Here is a 12,447-nt window from a genome sequence, read left to right on the forward strand (position 1 = left end):
TATTTAGAACTTACTTAGAACTCCACCACACATTGTTACTTCATTCCTATCCTAAGCTGTTTTTGCATCCATAGCACCTGACCTCGTACTTGCAGCAGGAACCCTGTAAATACTCATGGACAAATATATGCAAATATTTTAATCAGAGAGAGTTTATCCATAACCTTAAATTCTCCTTTAACATAAACATTTCTATTTCTTTAAGCTGGAGTGTAAGGCCATTTCTGAGGAATTTTTTAAGTGGTGATTTTTTTAAGTGGTGATTTTTTTTTTTTTTTTTTTTTTTTTTTTGTCAATGGCGCGATCTCGGCTCACTGCAAGCTCCGCCTCCCGGGTTTCTCCTGTCAGCCTCCCGAGTAGCTGGGACTACAGGCGCCCACAACCGCACCCGATTTTTTGTATTTTTAGTAGAGACGGGGTTTCAGTGATTCGATTACCTTGTGATCCGCCTGCCTCGGCCTCCCAAAGTGCTGGGATTACACGCGTGAGCCACCGCGCCCGGCGATCAGTGATTATTAATACACTGATAGTTCGTATTTGTACTATATCTATTTCAAAGAACATTGTAACATTTAGGAATCAAGCCAGAACAAAGAAGCAACTGCAGACAAAGTGACTCTTTTGTGGCCTCTAGTAACTTGTGGCTTCAAACAATGAAGGCCATTGTATAAACTCCTTTGAGGGGTTATTGTGAGAATTAATTAGATTAAAATCTGCAAAGTGCTTTGAAGTTTTCCCAGAATTCCATTATAAATAAAGATGACATTAATTTTTTTTTTGAGGTATCTTTATGTCGGTCCTCCCAGAATCAAATGTAACAAGTTCACCTGCTATTGAACTGCCTGTGTTCCCTGAAGCAAAAACCCACGACTAAGCCAAATTTTACCTTTGGTGATTTCAAGCTGACCACAAGAGCACACACAATGGAGCACAATTTGTTGCCTTTATCACAAAGAGCTTGGTGTATGATATGCATGATGCAGTGTCTCATAATCCCTATGCCCCATGGTAATTACATATAAATTACTGTAGTTATTACAGCTATTTTATAGTGACCAACAAAGTTTTACTCTCCTCTTTGTTATTTATATTTGGATAATTTACATTTGGTTCATTTACAATAGGATTTAAAGCAGCCTTATCTCTAAACAATGTAAATGCTGAAAAACTTTCCTGATTCCAGTAACTGTTTAATCCTCATTGTATGAACAGAAGCACAAGCAGATATTAAAGACAGGAGTCTTAGATTCAACTGTCTAACAGCTAGGGCTCCTTGGGAACCCCTTCTCCTTAGTCTCCTGGTCTTCTCTGATCCCAATCTTATACCCAATGACCCCCTCAGCCCATGCTGTCCTCCCCCCTTCCCAAGAAGGAGCAGCTCTGAATATTCTGAGTGCTGGGCTTGGGGCAGCAGAAACTGTGGAGCAGCCCCAGGTGGGCGCTGGGGAACAGCGGGATAAGAGGCCTGTTGTAAATGAGGAACCTGTCTGGCAGGTGACCAACCTGGTTTGCTTGGGACTGAGGGGGGAGGTTCCCAGGACGTGGGACTTTCAGTTTACTGGAACTAATTGACCTGGGCATTAGATTAGGGTCTGGGACCCTGATATTGGCGGAGTCTTTTCTGGGTGGGGAGAGAATCTTACTTGGGAAACATACCTTGTTCCTTTTGGTTCCCGCAGCACACTGGTCTGGGTTTGTCTTCTCAGGGAACTCTGGATGTGACTCCTGTACATGAAAATGGAAGAGGTCAGAGTTGTCCAAGAGGGAGGCCAGCCACATCCAGGCAGGGCCCCCATGGCCAGAACCCTGCTAGAGCCACCAAGGTCCCAGGTCAGTTCTGCAGCTTTGCAGGTGTTGAAATGACACCTGTGGGTCAGGCTGGGGGAACGAATGCATGTTAAACAACTGCCCTGAGAGACTGGGTGGATTACTGTTCCTAATCTTCCTAATCCTGGGGGAATACACCTTTGCCATTTCCCTGGATGGCCCCCTTCACAGGACCAGTGATATGAGGAGCCAAGTTACCTTAGAGCTAGAACAAAGGTTTTTGTTTGTTTGTTTGTTTGTTTGTTTGTTTGTTGAGACAGAGTCTCCCTCTGTCACCTAGGCTAGAGTGCAATGGCACAATCTCGGCTCACTGCAACTTCCGCCTCCCGGGTTCAAGCGATTCTTCGCTCTAGGCTCCCAAGAAGCTGGGATTACAGGCACCCGCTATCATGCCTGGCTAATTTTTGTATTTTTGTAGAGACGGGGTTCCACCATGTTGGCCAGGCTGGTCTTGAACTCCTGACCTCAGGTGATCTGCCCGCCTCGGCCTTCCAAAGTGCTGGGATTACAGGCATGAACCACTGCACCCAGCCTAGAACAAAGGTTTTGAAAGGAGAAAAAGGTTGGTTGGTTGGTTGGAGACAGGGTCTTGCTCTACTGCCCAGGCTGGAGTGCAGTGGTGTCATTTGGGGTCACCTCTGCCTCTTCCTATGTGTAATTTTTTTTTTTTTAGACGGAGTCTCGCTCTGTTGCCCAGGCTGGAGTGCAGTGGCGCAATCTCGGCTCACTGCAAACTCTGTCTCCCAGGATCAAGTGATTCTCCTGCCGAGGCCTCCAGAGTAGCTGGACTACGGGTGCCCGCCACCATGCCCGGCTAATTTTTTGTATTTTTTAAGTAGAGACGGGGTTTCACTGTGTTAGCCAGGATGGTCTTGATCTCCTGACCTCATGATCCGCCTGCCTTGGCCTCCCAAAGTGCTGGGATTACAGGCATGAGCCGCCATGCCCAGACCCTATGTGTAATTTTTAAGTGAAAGTGCAAAATCCTAGTCTAATCTTCCCGGAAATTTTTCCCCAGGCCCACATCAGGTGAGGCCCACAGATAACCAACCCCTCTACTATGTACTGATTCTTATAATTTAGGGGAGGACACTCACGTACTACTACTCTAACTCTCTTTAATCCTCCCAGTTGTGTTTAGTCCTGAGTTGTGACCTCAAAGCTCATAGGCCTGTCTTCCTTTTGTAAATAGTTTGGATATTTTTATCTCAAAGTGCATTATTTTGCACTTGCTCCCACAAGTGCTCGTTTGTCAATTGTCAGATCACATGGTCAGATTTATGGGCTCTTCTGATTATCTAGCTCAGGGATTGGCAGACTTTTTCTATAGAAGTCCAGATAATAAATAATGTCAATTCCACCACTATTGGTCTGCAGCTCTTCTTATGGTAGCAGTTGTTGCATTTCTCTGTGGGAAAGAAAAGAGGATTAAACACCTCTTTCTTAGCAAAACAGAGAGTAGGCATATGTGTGACAGACACAAGATGTATTCTGTAGTTTTGTTTGGCAGGAGATGATCCATTTCAAAACAAATTAAGAAGACTTGGAAAAAATATAATTCAGTATTTGAATAATGCTGTTTCTTGTTCTTTTAAAAAAATAATTTTAGGCCAGACGCGCTGGCTCACACCTGTAATCCCAGCACTTTGGAGGCTGAGGCGGGCGGATCACGAGGTCAGGAGATCCAGACTATCCTGGCTAACGTGGTGAAACTCGTCTCTACTAAAAATACAAAAACTTAGCCGGGCGTGGTGGCAGGTGCCTGTAGTCGCAGCTACTTGGGAGGCTAAGACAGGAGAATGGCGTGAACCCGGAAGACGGAGCTTGCAGTGAGCTGAGGTCGTGCCACTGCACTCCAGGCTGGGTGACAGAGCAAGACTCCATCTCAAAAAAAAAAAAGTAATAATAATAATAATTTTAGCTTTGCAGCAATCCTCAGGTGTCAGTCAGTTACTCTGCCTTGTAGCAGCAGCCAACAAGAGAGTAAACAAATGAGCATGGCTGTGTTCCAATAAAACTTTATTTATGGAAACTGGGATGTGACTTTCATATAATTTTAATGTGTCACAAAATATTAGTTTCTTTCCATTTTTTTCAACCACTTAAAAATGTAAAAACCATTCTTAGTTTGCAGGCTGTACAAAAACAGGCACTGGCGGGATTTGGCCCAGCACTTACTGATCCCTGATCTAGACCTATCTGTGTTGAAGCGTTGTTAGAGGTTTTATCGCATATGCTCTCCTCCAGATCATTACACATGTTAGTGTGTCCTTTCCTAGCATGGATGCCCGAGACTTAGGCTCTTGGTTTCATCAATCCTCACTTCCCAATGTTTTTAAAAATTTATTTATGTATTTATGTATTTATTTACTTATTTTGAGACAAGAGTCTCGCTCTGTTGCCCAGGCTGGAGTGCAGTGGTGCCATCTCGGCTCACTGCAGCCTCTGGTGCTCCTGGGTTCAAGCAATTCTCTACCTCAGCCTCCTGAGTAGCTGGGATTACAGGTGCCCGCCACCATGCCCGGCTAATTTTTGTATTTTTAGTAGAGATGGGGTTTCACCATGTTGGCCACTCTGGTCTTGAATTCCTGACCTCGTGATCCACCCACCTCGCCTCCCAAAGTGCTGTGATTACAGGTGTGAGCAAAAGCACCTGGTCTATTTTATTTCTTATTTTTATTTTTATTGGTTTTTCTTTTGAGACAGACTCTCACCCTATTGCCCAGGCTGGAGTGCAGTGGCACAATCTTTACTCACTGCAACCTCAGCTTCTGGGTTCAAGCAATTCTTCTGCCTTAGCCTCCCAAGTAGCTGGGACTACAGGCACCCACCACCATACTAGGCTAATTTTTTTTTTTTTTTTTTGAGATGGAGTCTTGCTCTGTCACTCAGGCTTTAGTGCAGTGGCGCGATCTCGGCTCACTGCAAGCTCCACCTCCCAGGTTCACACCATTCTCCTGCTTCAGCCTCCTGAGTAGCTGTGACTACAGGCCCCTGCCACCACGCCCGGCTAATTTTTTGTATTTTTAGTAGAAAAGGGGTTTCACTGTGTTAGCCAGGATGGTCTCGATCTCCTGACCTCGTGATCCACCCGCCTCGGCCTCCCAAAGTACTGGGATTACAGGTGAGAGCCACCGCGCCCAGCCTCATGCTCGGCTAATTTTTGTATTTTTAGTAGAGACAGGGTTTCACCATGTTGGCCAGGCTGGTCTTGAACTCCTAACCTCAAGTGATCCACCCACCTCAGCCTTTCAAAGTACTGATATTACGGGCATGAGCCACTGTGCCTGGTCCTCAAATGTAGTATTAAGGTGGCAGTATTTATACCACCCAACTGCCTTTGTTTGGGTCAGGTATAGCTGGGGCCCCGGAACCCACCAGAGTGCTTGCTTGTGGCTGTTCAAGCCTCTTAGTGGCTCCTGTGAAAATACACTGGACCTTTCAAAATGGAAATCTGATTGTGTCTCCAACCTCTTCCATGCCCCCACCCTCAGTTCAGGCACTTGCCTTCCTCCGAGCTGTGGCTGCGCTAAACTTACGTTTTCTGGGGTTCTGACCACAGGCCTTTTCATGTGCAGTTTCCTCACTTGGAATGCCTTTCTTCATCATTCCTTTAGCTAGTTAATTACGTAAGCTCTCTAGAGCCACTCTCCTCCATGGCACCCATCATGCCCCAAGTCTGGATGAGTCCATTTGTTACATGTTTCACTGTGTGATGTTATCTTCATTAGTGGCATTATTTGACTAATGGCTGCTACTAACTCTCATTAGACTCTAAGCTCCAAGAGAGTGGGGGACTGTATCTTTGCACACCACTGTATCTTCTGCACCTGGCACTGTGCCTGGCACAGAGTAGGTGGTCAACAAGCACCCCAGTAGGCCACAGCCTGCTGCCTGGGGCACTGATGCCTATGACAGTTCCCTCCCTTTACTAGCAGAGTGAACTTAGAGGAATTATAAGATCTCTTTGAGTCTCAGTGTCCTTCTATGTAAAACGGAGGTAATAACATAACTAGTGTCTTTGGGTTATGGTGACTTAAATGAGATAATGTGTCTGGCACATGGCCCAATCTAGTCACTACTAGATTAACATTAGTCTCCTTCTCCCTTCCTTTTATTGAGGTCCATTCCGTGGGTACCTGACACCCAAATATCACTTGCCCAGATTCTCCCAAGTACACGGGTCTCCATCTTTCTGTTGAGAACTGCACAGTTTCCATCGATAAATCCAGAATTAGAGATGTGACTACCTATGCCCTTCATATATCTGCTGCCTTCCCAGGAACTGTCACTTGGGCCTCTACTTCCCTCCCCTACCTTGAATCAACAGGCCCCACCCATTATTTTTGCTTCTGAGCTAGTTCCTTATTGCCTCACAAAACATTTCACTTTCACGCAACTCTTGTTATTAGCCTGTCCTTTGGAAACCTGTCCAAGGTTTTATTAAGGTTTCTAGGTGAATAATACTAAGCTGTTCTTTATCTACTTTTCCATTTTTTTAACCACATAAAAATGTAAAAACCTGGCCGGGCGCGGTGGCTCAAGCCTGTAATCCCAGCACTTTGGGAGGCCGAGACGGGCGGATCACAAGGTCAGGAGATCGAGACCATCCTGGCTAACACGGTGAAACCCCGTCTCTACTAAGAAATACAAAAAAAAAAAAAAAACTAGCCGGGCGAGGTGGCGGGTGCCTGTAGTCCCAGCTACTCAAGGCTGAGGCCGGAGAATGGCGTAAACCCGGGAGGCGGAGCTTGCAGTGAGCTGAGATCCGGCCACTGCACTCCAGCCTGGGCTACAGAGCGAGACTCCGTCTCAAAAAAAAAAAAAAAAAAAAAAATGTAAAAACCTAACAGAAATTTGTCAAATTTTTTCTTTAAAGATATCATCTTGACAGTCTTCTCTGAAATTAATTTTATTTATTTAACTTGCCTATTTCACAAATGAACCATAATTTCCTAGGTTCCCTTTATAAATTTTTAAATGATAATAAATATTGTCATGTAATAACAATTTTAATATTTTGCACCCACTGTGTTAGGAACCTTACATACACTAATTAATTAATTAATTATTATTATTTTTTGAGACAGAGTCTCACTCTGTCACCCAGGCTGGAGTGCAGTGGCACAATCTAGGCTCACTACAACCTCCACCTCCCGGGTCCAAGGGATTCCTGGGCTTCAGCCTCCTGAGTAGCTGGGATTACAGGCATGCGCCACCACGCCCGGCTAAATTTTTGTGTTTTTAGTAGAGACAGGGTTTTGCCATGTTGACCACGCTGGTCTTGAACTCCAAGTGATCCACCCACATTGGCCTCCCAAAGTGTTGGGATTACAGGTGTGGGCCACCACGCCCAGCTCACTATTTAATATAATCCTTATAACAATCCTGCATAGTGGACACTATTGTTCCCATTGTATACATGGAATAAATAAAATTTTATAAATATTTTGTTCTAAGTCACACAGTTAGGAATCAAAATTTGTATCAGGTTTGTATGAGTCAAGTGCCCATTGTCTTTTCACTCTGACGTTTTTCCTCTCTTCTTATGCTTGTTGGTTCATAATGGTGGTGGGGAGGGTATGTGTGTCATATTTTTACTTTTCCAACCTCCTAAATGTACATCCAGTTGTTATAACCAGTTACCCAATTTTGCCAATGGCCCCTCAATGTCATGTTGCACTTCCATCAGAAGTTGGGTAGGTCTTGAAGTATCATCCTTGTGTTGAAAACAGTAATTATCGGCCGGGCGCGGTGGCTCAAGCCTGTAATCAGCACTTTGGGAGGCCGAGACGGGCGGATCACGAGGTAGGAGATCGAGACCATCCTGGCTGACACAGTGAAACCCCGTCTCTACTAAAAAATACACAAAAATACTCGGCTTGTGTTGAACACAGGCTGAGGCAGGAGAATGGCGGGAACCCGGAGGCGGAGCTTGCAGTGAGCCAAGATCACGCCACTGCACTCCAGCCTGGGCGGCAGAGCGAGACTCTGTCTCAAAAAAAAAAAAAAAAAAAAAAAAAAAAAAAGAAAACAGTAATTATCCATCAATCTATCCATCCACCCATCCATTCAATATTCCTTAAGAGTCTATACCAGATGCTATACTATGTGCTAAACATGTCTTAGGCCAAAGAAATGCGTCCCTAGTTTTTAAAATGAAGACATTGTGGAGTTAGTGGAAGAGGCATTGGTGGGCTGGGGGATTAGGGTAGGGATGGAGAAGAGAAAGGAAGTGAAAGGAAAGAACTTCCTATGAAGTCATTCACCTGGACACATGAGTATGATGGGGGAAGGCAGGGGAAGATATTGAGATTCTTACACAGCAAGATAGGAATGATAAGGCAAAACCAACAGAATTTTGCCCTAGCATGAAATACTGCCTGTTTGTGGTACCTTATGATTTTCAGTTCCCTTCTCCAGAAGCTGATACTTTCCTATATCTCTGATGTTCTGTTTACTTTTTTTCAAGCCACTTTTAGAAATTGGCCAGCATATGGACATGGTGGTGCAGCATATGGATGTGGTAGTCCCAGCTACTTGGGAGGCTGAGGCAGGAGGATCACTTGAGCCTGGGAGGTTGAGGCTGCAGTGAGCTATGACTGAGTCACTGCACTCCAGCCTGGCATGATGACAGCTCACTGCAAGCTAGGTTAGTGGAAGATAAAGGCTCTCTCAGGCTGCCAACTCTCAGGCTGCCAAAAAAATCAAGTTTCTGACTCTAATCAGGTCTTGAGAGCAAGACCGTCTCAAAATAAATAAATAAATAAATAATCAGCCAACATAGATGTTAACCTTTGCATTTTGTGTTCTCTGTGTATGTAGCATCCGCACTTATCTCAACAGCCTACCAGAATTGTGACAGTAGATTCAAGTTATGCTTTTTAAAAGTTTTAAACTGATTTACTGGACTTAAGAAGGGGTTTACTTCTTTTTTTTTTTTTTTTTTTGAGACGGAGTTTTGTTCTTGTTGCCCAAGCTGGAGTGCAATGGTGTGATCTCGGCTCACTGCAACCTCCGCCTCCTGGGTCCAAGCGATTCTCCTGCCTCAGCCTCCCGAGTAGCTGAGATTACAGGCACGTACCACCACATTTAGCTAATTTTTTGTATTTTTAGGAGAGATGGGGTTTCACCATGTTGGCCAGGCTGGTCTTGAACTCCTGACCTCAGATGATCTGCCGGCCTCAGGCTCCCAAAGTGCTGGGGTTACAGGCGTGAACCACCACACCCGGCCTACTTCATTTTTTCCCTTGGTTTTCCATGTGTTTGTATGTGTGTAGTAGTCTGTTCTCACACTGCTATGAAGAAATGCCCAAGACTGGGTAATTTATGAAGGAAAGAAGTTTAATTGACTCAGTTCCACATTGCTTGGGAGGCCTCAGGAAACTTACAGTCATGGCAGAAGGCAAAAAACAGGTGCCTTCTTCACAGGGCAACAGGATGGAGTGAGTGCAAGCAGGGGAAATGCCAGATGCTTATGCAACCATCAGATGTCATGAGAATTCATTCACTATCATGAGAGCAGCGTATGGGAAACGGCCCCCATGATCCAATTACCTTCACCTGGTCCTGTCCTTGACATGTGGGGATAATGGGATGAGGTTTGGATGGGAACACAGAGCCAAATCATATCAGTGTGCATGATGAATGCATGTGCACACAAGTGTGTATAGACTTGTACATGTGAAAAGCAAGGGGGACCTGGATTGTTGTTCAATCATTAAAACATGCTCAGACAGAGGAATCCTGGTGACTAGAAGAGTCCTCACAAAGTGGCCTTTATCTTGGTAAGTTCATTGTGAAGTCAGACTCTGAAACTTGATTTTATTAACAGCCTGAGAGTGCCTTCACCTCCCACTAACCTAGCTTACGAAAACTTGTACATACAAAGGGAAATATTATGAGTATGCAAGAAAGTGTTTGTATGTTTTAGAGATCCATACTAAAGTAAATGGTTATCTTGGTCAGCCTGGGCTGCTACAACAAAATACTATATACTTGGTGGCTTAGAAACAGCAGGAATATGTTGCTCACATTTCTGGAGGCTGAAAAGTCCAAGATCCAGGTGCCAGCAGATTCCATGTCTGGTGAGGGTCTACTTCCTGCTTAAGAGATGGCTGTGTTCTCCCTCTGTCCTCACATGGTATAAGGGGCTAGGGGCCTCTTGAGATCTTGGCACTTATCTCATGAGGGCTCTGTCTCCATAACTTAATCGTCTCCAAAAAGGCTCCACCTCCTAATATCACCTGGGTGGGGTAGGATTTCAACATATGAATTCTGGGGGACAGAAATATTTACACCATGGCAGTAGGGAGGGATCTAGGATTTTCTTTAATATAGTTTAGTTTTTAAAAGTGGGAGAAAGTGAAGCAAGTGTAAAAAAATCTTGATTATGATCAAACATGGTTATAGGGTATTTCATACTATTCATTATACCTTATATATATTCATCATATTATTTCCTTCACTTTTTTCCTTTTACTTATTTAAAAACCTAGAATACTTTTGTATGTTTCAAATTTTTCTTTTTTTTTAACTTTTATTTTAAGTTGAGGAGTACACGTGCAGGTTTGTTATACAGGTGAACTCTTGTCGTGGAGGTTTGTTACATGGATTATTTTGTCACCTAGGTATTACAAGCCTAGTACCCACTAGTTATTTTTCCTAATCCTCTCCCTGCTCCCACCTTCCACCTTCCAGTAGGCCCCAGTGTGTGTTGTTCCCCTCTTTGTGTTCATGTGTTCTCATCATTCAGCTTCCACTTATAAGTAAGAACATGTGGTATTTGGCTTTCTGTCCCTGCATTAGTTTGCTAAGGATAATGGGCTCAAGCTCCATCTATGTCCCTACAAAGGACATGATCTCACTCTTTCTGGTGGCTGCATAGTATTCCATGGTGTATATATACCATATTTTCTTTATCTAGTCTACCATTCATGGACATTTAGGTTGATTCCATGTCTTTGCTATTATGAATAGTCTTGCAACAAACATATGTGTGGATGTGTCTTTACAATAGAATGATTTATATTCCTTTGGGTATATCCAGTAATGGGATTGCTGGTTCAAATGGTAGTTTTGTTTTTAGATCTTTGAGAAATCACCACACTGTTTCCCATATGGTTGAACTAATTTACACTCCCACCAACAGTGTATAAGCATTCCTTTTTCTCCAAAACCTTGACAGTACCTGTTACGTTTTTACTTTAACCACAGCCATTCTGACAGGTGTGAGATGGTATCTCATTGTGGTTTTGATTTGCATTTCTCTAATGATCAGTGATGTTGAGCTGTTTTTCATATGCTTGTTGGCCGCATGTATGTCTTCTTTTGAAAAGTGTCTGTTCCTATTAATGGAGTTGTTTTTTTCTGTAAATTTGTTTAAGTTTCTTTAAAATAGTTTAGTTTAGTTTTTAAAAGTGGGAGAAAGTGAAGCAAGTGTACGAAAATCTTGATAATGATTAAATCTAGTTATAGGGTATTTCACAGTATTAATTATATATATTCATTGTATTATTTTCTCCACTTTTGTGTGTTTGAATTTTTTTCTTTCTTTCTTTTTGTTTTTGAGACAGAGTTTCGCTCTTGTCGCCCAGGCTGGAGTGCAATGGAGTGATCTCAGCTCACTGCAACCTCTGCCTCCCAGGTTCGAGCGATTCTCTAGTCTCAGCCTCTCCAGTAGCTGGGACTACAGGCATGAGCCACTATGCCCAGCTAATGTATTGTATTTTTAGCAGAGACAGGGTTTCACCATGTTGGCCAGGCTGGTCTTGAACTCCTGACCTCAGGTAATTCACCCTCCTCAGCGTCCCAAAGTGCTGGCATTACAGGCGTGAGCCACTGCACCCAGCCTGAAATTTTTCGTAATATAAATTTTAAAAATATTAAGAAAATGACAATAATTTACAGAAATAAATAAAACAGTCAGGTGGCCTGATTATTCAAGTTACCTTAACTGGATATACAACATAGAAAACTAATTTGATTAAGACTTCTGGGTCCACCTGCAATCCTAGCAAGGACAGATAGCTGTAGGATCCAAGCACAGAAGATTAATGCCCTACTGGTTTAGTCTGTGTGTGCTATAACAGAATACCTTAGACTGGGCAACTTAAAAAGAACAGAAGTTTATTTCTCACAGTTTGGGAGGCTGGGAAGTCCATGATCAAGGTACTGGCAGGTTTGGTTGTCTGGTGAGGGCCTCATCCTCTGGAGGGGAGGTGGAAGGATAAATTAACCAAATACTGCCCGAAGCTTCTTTTATAAGGCACTTAATCCCAAACCTGAGGGAGGAGCTCTTACGGCCTGATTGCCACTTAAAGTCCCCACCTCTTGAAACTATCACTTTGCAGCCTGGCCAACATGGTGAAACCCTGTCTCTACTAAAAATACAAAAATTAGCCAGGCAGTAGTGGTGTGCACCTGTAATCCCAGCTACTCAGGAGGCTGAGGCAGGAGGATCACTTGAGCCTGGGGACAGAGGTTGCAGTGAGCCGAGATCACGCCACTACACTCCAGTCTGAGCAAAAAAGTGAGGCCCTGTCTCAACAAAACAAAAATTCTATCACTTTGGCAACATCTGAATTTTGGAGGGGCCGTATTCAAATGATGGTACCTACT

General features: G+C 43.7%; 1 non-coding gene and 1 pseudogene across 1 annotated transcript; both read left to right on the forward strand.

Annotated features, from left to right (window-relative positions):
* LOC126959015 (putative Dresden prostate carcinoma protein 2) overlaps positions 1–12,447 on the forward strand; it is a 42,751-nt pseudogene that overhangs the window by 12,914 nt on the left and 17,390 nt on the right.
* On the forward strand, positions 3,183–3,310 carry LOC126960421 (small nucleolar RNA SNORA41). Its single transcript, XR_007727969.1, has one exon. It is a non-coding gene; the product is annotated as a small nucleolar RNA SNORA41 (small nucleolar RNA).

This window comes from Macaca thibetana, chromosome 7 (assembly GCF_024542745.1).
Source record: "Macaca thibetana thibetana isolate TM-01 chromosome 7, ASM2454274v1, whole genome shotgun sequence".
Lineage (NCBI taxonomy): Eukaryota > Metazoa > Chordata > Mammalia > Primates > Cercopithecidae > Macaca > Macaca thibetana.